We start from the raw sequence: 12,108 nt of genomic DNA on the forward strand, positions 1-12,108 counted from the left end.
CAGGATTCCCTGAATATTACAATAAATTTTAGCTTCCGTGTTTAAACTGTTATGACTGCTTTTCTGGGACAAGACCATGCTAGGCATGCTGTGAGGCTCTCCTCTGGGGGAAGGTCTGAACCTTGCCAGGACCTTTAAAATTTGGAGTTTTGAATCCCAGCCACCAAGCAGAGATAAAATATAGGAGTTCTGTGGTGCCATGCATGCCGATGGTCCAGGCACAGAGCGGGTAAGGGCGGGGAACCAATGAAAGCCCAGAAAAAGGAAATTGTTCACTTTTCTGTGAGGACCTCCTGAACAGTGGTGGTCAAGAGTTCTCCTCCCTGGGGAAAAGAGGGTGGAGTGACATCATATTCTTCCTCCTCCACCACCCCAAACTCCCCCTCCCCCCAGCACAGTCAGACTTCAGATAGAAATACATTGTCCCCAGTGGAAGTTGAACTCTCCTACACTCAACCCTGGCCCCCCTGTCCCTGGCAAGGGCATCTATAAGAGGGCAAGTCAGCTTGTGAGCCAGCCCATCAGGCCTCTCCCTCAGAAGATCAACACAGACTCCCACATGTAACAATCTTACTGATTAAAGAATGCTTCAAAATGTCAGCTTCAGGTGGAAATAGGTCAGGGCTTGCTGCTTTATTTTTTGGTATCAGGGTTATAATTTTTTGTTCTTTTTTTGGTTGGTTTGTTTTCTTCTCTTATTTTTTGAATTAGGCTTCTTATTTTTTTTCTCTTCTTCTTTCATTACTTTTTTCCCCCTTCTTCCTTATTCTTTGGAATCAAGCTTATAGTTTTTTGTCTGTTTGTTTGCATTTTTGTTATTTTTTCCCTTTCTCTTGTCTTGGATCAGGCTTTTTTTTTATATACTTTTTTCTTTTCCAGGCTTATCCTAACAGCACACATAGTTAAAGGTCCAAAGACTCCCCACTACAAGCAAGGAGGAACTCTATAGAGGCTGGGCCAGTGGGAAAGAGCAGCTAAAACACAACAGCAGAGTATACACAGCACACACCAGAAACATTTCCTGAAGCTTTTGTTGGTATAGTTGTTTTTCTTTTCCTTTCTTCCTTGAGATCATACCATGCATATTTTTAGACCTCAAAGCTATGAAACTTGAAGTCAAACACAATAAGAAATTTGGAAGGACCACAAATACATGGAGGTTGAGGAATATCCTACAAAAGAAGGAATGGGTCAACCAGGAAATTAAAGAATTTTAAAAATACATGGAGGTTAATGAAAATGAAAACACATTACACGCCTTCTTCAAGAAAGAAGAGCCTCAAATACACAACCTAAACTTACACCTTAAGGAGCTGGAAAAAGAACAGTAAATAAAACCTAAAACCAGCAGGAGAAGAGAAATAATAAAGATTAGAGTGGAAATCAATGATATAGATATTAAAACAAAACAAAACAAAAAACAAACAAACAGTGGAACAGATAAACAAAACTAGGAGCTGGTTCTTTGAGTTAATAAGACATAAAACCCTAGCCAAATTTATTAAAAAGAAAAAAGAAAGGACCCAAATAAATAAAGTCATAAGTGATGAAACACTTATGAAAACACAACCAACACTGAAGAAATACAAACAAGTATAAGAGAATATTATAAGACTGGGACGCCTGGGTGGCACAGCAGTTATGCGTCTGCCTTCAGCTCAGGGAGTGATCCCGGCGTTGTGGGATCGAGCCCCACATCAGGCTCCTCCGCTATGAGCCTGCTTCTTCCTCTCCCACTCCCCCCTGCTTGTGTTCCCTCTCTCACTGGCTGTCTCTATCTCTGTCAAATAAATAAATAAAATCTTAAAAAAAAAAGAGAGAGAATATTATAAGAAATTATATGTAAACAAATTACGCAATCTGGAAGAAATGAATAAATTCCTAGAAATATTTCAACTACCAAAACTGAAACAGGAAAAAATAGAAAACCTGAATAGACCCATAACAAGCAAAGAAATTGAAACAGTAACCAAAAATCTCCCAACACAAAGAGTACAGGGCCAGGTGTCTTCCCAGGGGAATTCTATCAAACATTGAAAGAAGAATTAATACCTATTCTTCTCAAAATGTTCCAAAAAATAGAAATGGAAGAAAAATTCCAAATTCATTCTATGAGGTCAGCATCACCTCAATCCCAAAACCAGACAAAGACCCCACTAAAAAGAATTACAGACCAATATCCCTGATGAACACAGATGCCAAAAATCTCACCAAAATACTAGCCAATAGGATCCAACAGTACATTAAAAGGATTATTCACCACAACCAAGAAGGATTTATTCCTGGGCTGCAAAATTGGTTCAATATCTGCAAGTCAATCAATGAGATACTACACAAGTACCATATGATCCTCTCAATAGATGCAGAAAAAACATTTGACAAAATACAACCTCCTTTCTTCATAAAAACCCTCCACCATAAGGATAGAGGATACATACCTCAATATCGTAAAAGCCATATGCAAAAGCCCCATAGCAGATATCAACAGGGAAAAAGTGAGAGCTTTTACTCTAAAGTCAGTCTCTCTCTCACCACTGTTTATCAACATAGTACTGGAAATCCTAGTCTCAGCAATCAGACAACAGAAAGAAATGAAAGGCTTCTGAATCAGCAAAAAAGTCAAACTCTCACTCTTTACAGATGACATGTTCTCTTATGTGGAAAACCCAAAAGACTGCACCCCAAAATTGCTAGAACTTATATAGCAATTCAGCAACATGGCAGGATATAAAATCAACACACAGAAATCAGTAATAGCTCTATACATTAACAATCTGACTGAAGAAAGAGAAATGAAGGAATCGATCCCATTTACAATTGCACCAAAACCCATAAAATGCCTGGGAATAAATCTAACCAAAGAGGTAAAGGATCTGTACTCTGATAACTATAGAACACTTGAAAGAAATTGAGGAAGACACAAAGAAATGGAAAAATGTTCCATTCTCATGGATTGGAAGAACAAATACTGTTAAAATGTCTATGCTACCAAACACAATCTGCACGTTCAATTCAATCACTATCAAAATACCATCCACATTTTTCACAGAGCTGGAACAGGTAATCCTAAAACTTGTATGGAACTAGAAAAGATCCTGAGTAGCCAAAGGAAGGTTTAAAAAGAAAACCAAAGCTGGAGACATCACAATTTCTGGACTTCAATTTCTATTATGAAGCTATAATCATCAAGACAATATGGTACTGGCACAAAAACAGACACATAGATCAATGGAACAGAATAGAGAACCCAGAAATAGACCTCACTCTATGGTCAACTAATCTTCAACAAAGTAGGAAAGAATATCCAATGGAAAAAAGACAATCTCTTCAATAAATGATGTTGGGAAAATTGGACAGCCACGTGCAGAAGAATGAAAGTAACCATCTTCTTACACCATACACAAAAATAGACTCAAAATGGATGAAAGACCTAAATGGCAGATAGGAATCCATCAAAATCCTAGAGGAGAATACAGGCAGCAACTTCTGTGACCTGGGCCACAGCATCTTCTTGCTATACAGTCTCCAAAGCTAAGGAAACAAAGCAAAAATGAACTATTGGGACTTTATCAGGATACAAAGCTTTTGTACACCAAAGGAAATAATCAGCAAAACTAAAAGCCACCCTATGGAATTGTTGATAGAAGATATTTGCAAATGTCTTAGCAGACAAAGAGCTAGTATCTAAAACCTAGAGAGCGGAGTGGAGGGCAAGAGATCTGTTACTACCACTGCATCTGTGCAACTATTCCACCAAGGCTAATTTATTTATTTATTTTTCACCACCAGCAACCCCTTTAAAAAAATGTGGAAGGTTGCATGTGGGGGAAAGGTTGGGGAGTGAAATATAACCATCTATAACCACAAAAAAACTCTACATGTCTAGCGTCTGGCAGAAGGGAGGGCAGGCAGGACAGTGGTGGGCAAGGACAGCCCTATTTGTAGAGGATATCCTAGTGTACAGGCTGATAGAGGAGGTACACTTTGAGTTTGGAGCCCTTGGGAAAGATGTGTGGGTTGGTGGTTCTGCCCTTGGCCTGGTCCACATACTCCACTTGGATGGAGACACTGAGGTCCTGGGCCAGTGCAATGATGTGAATGTGGTCACTTGCCTTGCACATGGGCTCCACCTCTTGCTGAAAGAACTCCTTGAGCCCCCACCCACCTGCCTCCATGAAGTGCTGGAAGAACTTGTTTTCCTGCTACAGTAGCCTGAGGTGAGCAGCCACAGGTACACCACCTGGTAGTCTGAGGTGCTCTGGTCATTGAAGGAGGCCAGCAGGTTCACTACAGTGGTCTACTTCTCCACCTGCTGGATCAGGTGCATGAACATGTTGTGGAAATCCTCAACTGTGAACTTGGTGAAGCCCTGGGACAACCAGGTCATCTCTGCTCTTGGCAAACACTGCCTTAAATTGCTGCAATTCCTTGCTGTCATCCAGCAGTGCCTCCAAGTGGGCGAACCAGAAAGCTCAGTAGAAGCAGTTTCAGTCAGGCCTGATCTTGCGAATGTACCAGTACTTTTTGTGGAGGTCCTTGATCTTCTGTCAATAGATGTTGTTTTTTATAAACTTATCAAGCTCAACATCCAAAAAACAAAACAAAACCAAATCCAGTCAAGAAATGGGCAGAAAACATGAACAGACATTTCTCCAAAGAAGACAAATGGCCAACAGACACATGAAAAAATGCTCAACTTCACTTGGGATCTGGGAAATACAAATCAAAAGCAATGAGATAACACCTCACACCAGTCAGAAAGCCTAAAATTAACAACTCAGGAAACAACAGATACTGGAGAGGATGCAGAGAAAGGGAAACCCTCTTATACTGTTGGTTGGAGGCAAACTGGTGCAGCCACTCTGGAAAACAGTATAGAGGTTCCTCAAAAAGTTAAAAATAGCAATTGCATGATTAGGCATTTATTCAAATGATACAAGCATAGTGATTTGAAGGAGAGCTTGCACCCCAACGCTTATAGCAGCAACATCAACAACAGCCAAAATAAGGAAAGAGCTGAGATGTCTATGGACGGATGAATGGATAAAGAAGATGTGGTATGTGTGTACATATATATCTGCTTGTTCCTCTTTCTCCCCTTCTGCCCTTCCCCCCACCTGCTCACACGCATGCTCTCTCTCCCTGAAATAATAAATAAATAAATAAATAAAATCTTTAAAAAATTTCATCCAGTTTTATTTTATTTTTTACTTAAGTTCAGTTAGCCAATATATAGTACATCATTAGTTTTTGATATAATGTTCAATGATTCGTTAGTTGGATATAACACCCAGTGCTCATCACATCATGTGCCCTCCTTAATGCCTATCTCCCAGTTACCCCATTCCCCCACCCAGCTCTCTATCCACAATCCTCAGTTTGTTTCCTGGAGTCAAGAGTCTCTCATGGTTTGTCTGCCTCTCTGATTTCTTCCCATTCAGTTTTACCACAAATTCATATCTAATTCTTAAAACTTGCCTCTGCCAAAGACACATACACATACACATTCTGCTTGCTCAGACTTGTTCTTTCAATATCTGAGGTAAGGAAGAGGATGTGATATGTTTTTCTATTCCACTTCCCTTACCTCTCGTAATGAAGGTGTTGTAATTGATCTGCTTCTTGTCTAGTACTACTTCATACAGCTTTAAGATAAACTCCTCTGGTATGGGAAGCTTGGAGGCAGGTGAGAGGAAAATACATGGGTCTTTCACTGAAAGTTCAGTTGATTGCTGATTGTGTTTCTTCTCTAGTTAATGTTACCAGACTAGGTAGCAGACATAGAAATAGTTTTCTTGGAAAAAGCAGTTGGGTGATTTTTAGAATTCTGACTTTGTATCAAAACTTTCTAGCATCCTCTAAGTCAGGACACTGGCAGTACACTTATCTCTAGTTTCCTTGCACAGCTGCAAACAAGATAGCTCAAGTCCAAATGGAAAATTAGCATATATAACACACATAATTTCTATGCCAAAAGATAATTTTATAAACTACTCCATTGCCACACTTTTTCTTCATTATTAAAAAAGTCTTTTCTTATTGCTCAAGTAAGTATTAGATGTTACCCAAATCAGCTGTCCCTGAAAAATTCCAGGTGAGAAAAAATATGTTCATCTTTGATTTTGCTACCATTGGCAATCTCTACAAGTAGTTTTCTTGAACTCTCCCTAATTTGCCCCACCCTGAGATAGACAAAGGGGAGTGGGTGCTGGTGCAGAGTACTCCCTTTAAGGGCCACAACTCAAGATTCTTTTTCAGGCTTTTGTTTGAGTAATGCTATTGTTATCAGACAGCGTGTAATCACCCATGAATGGTAATAAAGGGAGGTGACTGCAACCAATATTTTGCAGCTCCTATTATATATCTTTCATTATAAAAGGAATCATTTAAAACTTCATTTTTCTCAGGTTTAGGCCACAATACACAATTGTAGGGCAAGAAAAATAATCCCTCTTCACATTATCTTACATATGAATACCAATGGTGACATGGGAGATTATTTCATGTGATTCAGATGTGCATTTTAAAAATTTGTAATGATGATATATCCACTCTAACACATATTAAAACAAATATAACTGATATAGAAAACATAATTTTATAAACACCGAAGTTTAGAATGAATCTTTTAAAAAAGATCCAGTATTAAAAGAGTATTAAGAAGTATTAGAAAATGTAGTAATTAAATGTTACAGGATTTATAAGGGTGACATGTGAGTAAGTGAAGGCCAATATCCCACAAGTGCTTGTAATGTAAATCCAAAAATACTTTATTATTTCCATTAGAGAAAAAAGCCACTCAATCCACCAAATTTTTTATCAGGCAAATCAGAAACATATTATCTACAAATAGGCATTGTATATGCATCCTTATTTTTTCATGAGAATAGAGTGGTAATTTCTGGTAATTCATATGCTTCAGTACATCCAAATAATACTAAACAGAGGTTTCCTCCTACAAATAAATCATAACAGAGATGGAATGTAAAATATTATTTTTATCTTCCAAAAATTTTAATTAGAAAAATATCAAATAGTTCTTATAGATTATGACCAATAACTCAAAGCTCAATAAGGTGGTATCATTTTATTTTTATAGAGATTCAAGTGCACTTATAAATATTACTTTAAAGGCAGTCATGGGGATATCTTTAATATGCAAAGCATATCCTGACACTCTCAAAATACAAACATAAATAGGATAGGGTCTTTGCCATCAAAAGTGTTTACATATCTCCTTTAAAAAGAAACCAACCAACCAAAAACAAACAAACAAAAAATGTGTTTTCAATCATACAAGGAAAAAATGAAAGTTAAAAATTTATATAAAGGAAAAAAGTTTAGGTAAAGGAAAGAAGGGTGGGGTTACAGAGGGCTTTTTGAAACTGAAATGAACACATGGTACATTAATACTATTACATGTTTTGTATTTACCTTTCATTGTGAGAGAGTGATCAACATGACAGACACCTCTCTTGTATCTAAACACAAGTGATGTAAAATAATCTAAGAAGCTATAAGACCACTGGCTTCAGAAATTCAAATAGATATAGCACAAAAAGAAAATATTAGACTGGTTATTCCTATATCAGAATCAGTGGATAAGCAGGAGAGGTTCATGACCATCTTTAATAGTCGATCTGTCCAGAAACATAAAATTCTGCTTTGGAACAGTAATCAATTCTCTACCTAAAAGAGATTCAAATGGAAAATGGATGATCACAGAAGCACAGGCACAATGTTGCTAAGATGATTTAGGCATCAGATAAGAGTGTGGTCTTAATGGCCTCTAAAACTCTATCCATATATTTGGTACTATATTTCACTAGTACAGTAGATAAAATAAATTAAAATATTTGCACCTGGAGTTCTTGTATGCATTTGTCTCTGAAATGTAGATTGGTATGGATATAACTGCCTAACAGTGCCAAAACAGCATACATATTCCATGTGATCAGGAAAATATGGCTTATGAAGCAATCATTCAACTATTTGGCTGCATACCTATGTATGAATACTCATGCCAATTTAATCATAAGCCTTGATAAATCTAAGGTTGAGTTCAAAATAAATGCAAAATTTGCATGAAGAATGTGAAGTTGTAGTACAATGTGTGACAGATTTTGTTGAAATATCATAAAGAAAAATTATGTTACAAGCCATTTTTGAGTTTTGTAAACCTGAGGAAGGAAACCATTCTGCCAAAGGCATCTGACCTCAATGAATCTGAAATGTAATTTTAAAATAAATTTACTGCAGCCAAAGGAGAACATGATTGATGTCAGGGTACAAACCATGTGACATATAATAAATAAGGAATAAAGATGCCAGAGTATTCTGAAGTATTAAAATAATAATTTTATGTGGAAAACTTCCATGAGAAAGTAAACTTAGATTAATACTTTGGAAATGAATAGAAGTGGATTGGGCACTGGTTCAGGCTTGTGATGGGGACTACATTGAAAACAGACATTTATAATGTCAGAAATGAGCTCCCTAAGCTTTGATTTGTCATAATGCATTAAAAGGCCATGCTTAAAATTTATCAGAAGTACAATGGATTTAACCGTTTTGTGGAAGGGTATTCTAGAAAGGAAAGAAATGTAAACAAGAAATTCATCTCTCTCTTAAATCTCACAGAGTTAGAGACTGAAGAATTCACTAATTTGGTTTCTTACCTTCTCTCTTCTTTGGTTATAGAATTTTACATCTGCTTGGAAATCTATTTAAGTTATTAGTATACACTGAGCAGACACTCAATAAATATTTATTGTAAAAACAATTGAATGGATGAATAAATGAATCATTAAACTCTCTCTCTCTATATATATATATATTTAAATTTAAGATATTGATGTTCTGTATTTTGGCTTATCTCTGCAAAGATTTCAAGTGGTTATTTTATTTTCATTTAATTAAATTTATTTTATCTTTATTTTCATTAAGTTAAATTTATTTGGAATCAATGTGGTTCATATCAGTAACTATTAGAATAGTCATAAATCTGTGAAATTTTTGAAACTATAACTGATTACTAACTTTAGTACACATTAGTGCTCTGTAATAGCACTAAGAATGATCTATCAAGTATACTTATTAAAACATTGAACGGTTACATATTTCTGTAGTAAGTTTTATTGAACACTTATTTACTGCAAGATGCCATAGCATTAACTATGAAGGTTATGAGAGATCAAGACAAACTTCCATTCTCTACTTAGGGAACAAAGACTTTATAACACAAACAAAAATATTTTAAACATGGCAATATATTTTAAATTTCTACTCTGTATATTGTTCCAAAGTGACTACCTACCTTTTCCAAAACTCTCAGAGACAAGAGGATACTATAATCCCTCTATGCTATGGACCCCAAGAGATCCTACCATTGCTTTCTGCCCATCTAAATTTTTCCAATGCTGGTTAGTGCTCTGCTATTCTAAACAGATAATCTAGCATCCCCTATTTTTTACTTTTATTTTTATTTTACTTTATTTTTTTACTAAATGATTTGTCTTCATGAAAACTTGGCTTTGTCCTTAAAACTACCTTGCATACTCTTCTATAGATGCTGCATAGATATTGGTGTCATTTTTTTCCAAATTATTATCCCTTCATCTTTCTAAAACAGAATCAATTAAAGAGAAAGAAGGATGGGAATGAGATACAGAGAAACAGAGACATAGGCAGAGAATCAAAATAAATAATGAATGTAGGTAGATTTTAATTCCGCCATAGTGATGACTTCTAAATCCCCCAGATAATTCATCTGGCCTCCTAGAATTATTTTTCTTTAACCTACTCAACTTTGATTCTTCCACACTGTTCTAGAACTATGAACATAATCTTTCCATCATCAGAACAGAACTGTACCATCACTGTCATTCTAGTATAGAAAAAAGTCTTATATCTGTCATAAATCCAATCATCATAATTAATTGTTCGACTACTCTGCTGGGTAAGTATGTAAACTGATTGCATTTTTCTTTTTAGGATATATACCCAGAAATGGGATTGCTGGGTCATATGATAGTTCTAATTTTTAATTTTTTGAGGAAACTTCATACTGTTGTGTTTTTTTTTAAACTGGTTATACCAATGCTACTGACAACTTGCAGGGAGTCTCTTTTCTCCACATCTTTGCTAACATTTGTTTTATATATATCTACATCTATATCTATCTATCTAGTTCATTTGATTGTTTCATATTATATAGTATTGCACTTATCAATATTGTAGTTTATTGAATCAATCTCTTGTCGATGGACTTTTATGTTATTCCTATTTTTGATACAATTGTTTTTACCTATCATATGTATAAATGTAATATATTATTTAAAATAGATCCCCATGTTTAGAACTCTATCACATTTAATATGAGTATGTATAACTTTATTAAATTTAGTCCAATTACTCCTCAGAAAAATGAAGTTTGTAAAGTGTATATTTTTTGTTTTGTTTTACTGCTATATTCTCAAAACCTAAAGTCTGACACATGATAGGAACTTCATAAATAACTGCTTCATGAATGGATGAATACTGACCATAAATGGTGATTGTCAGATTGACCCTGACATTTCCTTGAATTAGGGCAGAAGTATAAATAAAGGCTCATATTTCATATGTCTGAATATTCAAAAATTATAATTAAGTTAATGAACTGTTACATAAAATAAGCTCAATTCTTCTATCTTGACAGATATATATATTTTTTTATTTATTTATTTGACAGAGATAGAGACAGCCAGCGAGAGAGGGAAAACAAGCAGGGGGAGTGGGAGAGAAAGAAGCAGGCTTCCAGCAGAGGAGCCTGATGTGAGGCTCGATCCCATAATGCCGGGATCACGTCCTGAGCCGAAGGCAGAAGCTTAACCGCTGTGCCACCCAGGCGCCCCAACAGATATATATTTTTTAAGTGATCTGAATGGCCAGATTCTCTTCAGGTACATGGCAACCTAGAGGAAGAAAATTCTGTGCCCAAACACCAGGTCAATATCTTGTCCTACTTCCCTTATCAACTTGGTTTGTATATTGCAGCCTTTCCCACACATATATAGACTCCCTAGTCCACAGATGCAAGTTCTTTTAATAGTCCCTGAAACATCTGTCTTTTGAACATTTTCAGAATAAGAGATGCACAAATCAGGGCTGTGATTTGCCCTTGTGAGTTCAGACCAAGAAAAGAGGCGAGCAGAGGATTTGGAAGTGGTCTGGGAACTTTTTGGTAGGGAAGTCAAAGGTCTCAATTTCTAGGGATTTTTGTTTAGCAGAGGAGGTTGTGGGTTTCTGGTGGGTACATTTTTGCTTTATCTTACAAGAAAGCCTTTGGCAAGAGGAGGGCCAGAGCAGGTGCCCTTTATGGATTATTGTTTAAATGTCTGTGATAAGCAGCCATTAAAAAAAAAAAAATTCCAGTCTGTTCCATTTCCTTATAACATATAAAAAATTACTTGCTGGAAAACATCAGTTAAAAAACAGAAGACTTACAAATTACAAGAAGATTTTTTTAATTATAAAATTCTACAAAGAGAAAATTGCACTTTAAAAAATAGTACTAGGTAACAGAAAACTGTAAATATTGTTATTTGGAAGAGCACAGCACACATAGGCAATTAATGGAAGGAATCACTATGATACTTGAAACATTTCATTATTTTGCAATTCACAAATTATAACTGAAATAATGATTTATCATATTAAATAAATATACACACTTTGAACAAACATTTTGTGTCAATATTTAAAGTGGTTTAATGTAATGATGAATTTGCTTTTTGTACATTAACCTATCTAATCTTGCGTAGATTGATGAGAGTGGTATTCAGAAGGGATAATGTATATCTAAATTGTTTCTATGTTTTGTTTTACTGGCATTTAATGAGGAGAAATCATTCTTACATGTGTATATTGATGGGATTGGAGGAAGAAATTTAATGTAATTTATTCACAAAAGAAGAAAATGATGCTGTGTTTTCAAAATTAGTATTCAATCATTTGTCAGTAGCCACTTCCAGCTATTTAATTTGTAAATTATATTTAAATGTTTATCTTTCCAGTGAAAGAAATGGATCTTGGATCTATAAATTTTTCATATGTTTTCTTTTAATG

General features: G+C 35.5%; 1 pseudogene; it reads right to left on the minus strand.

Moving 5' to 3' along the window:
• Window positions 1–3,935: 3,935 nt before the first annotated feature.
• The window catches only part of LOC100473198, a 32,188-nt pseudogene continuing 24,015 nt past the window's right edge, over window positions 3,936–12,108 (minus strand).

Source organism: Ailuropoda melanoleuca, chromosome 8 (assembly GCF_002007445.2).
Source record: "Ailuropoda melanoleuca isolate Jingjing chromosome 8, ASM200744v2, whole genome shotgun sequence".
In the NCBI taxonomy this organism is placed as follows: domain Eukaryota; kingdom Metazoa; phylum Chordata; class Mammalia; order Carnivora; family Ursidae; genus Ailuropoda; species Ailuropoda melanoleuca.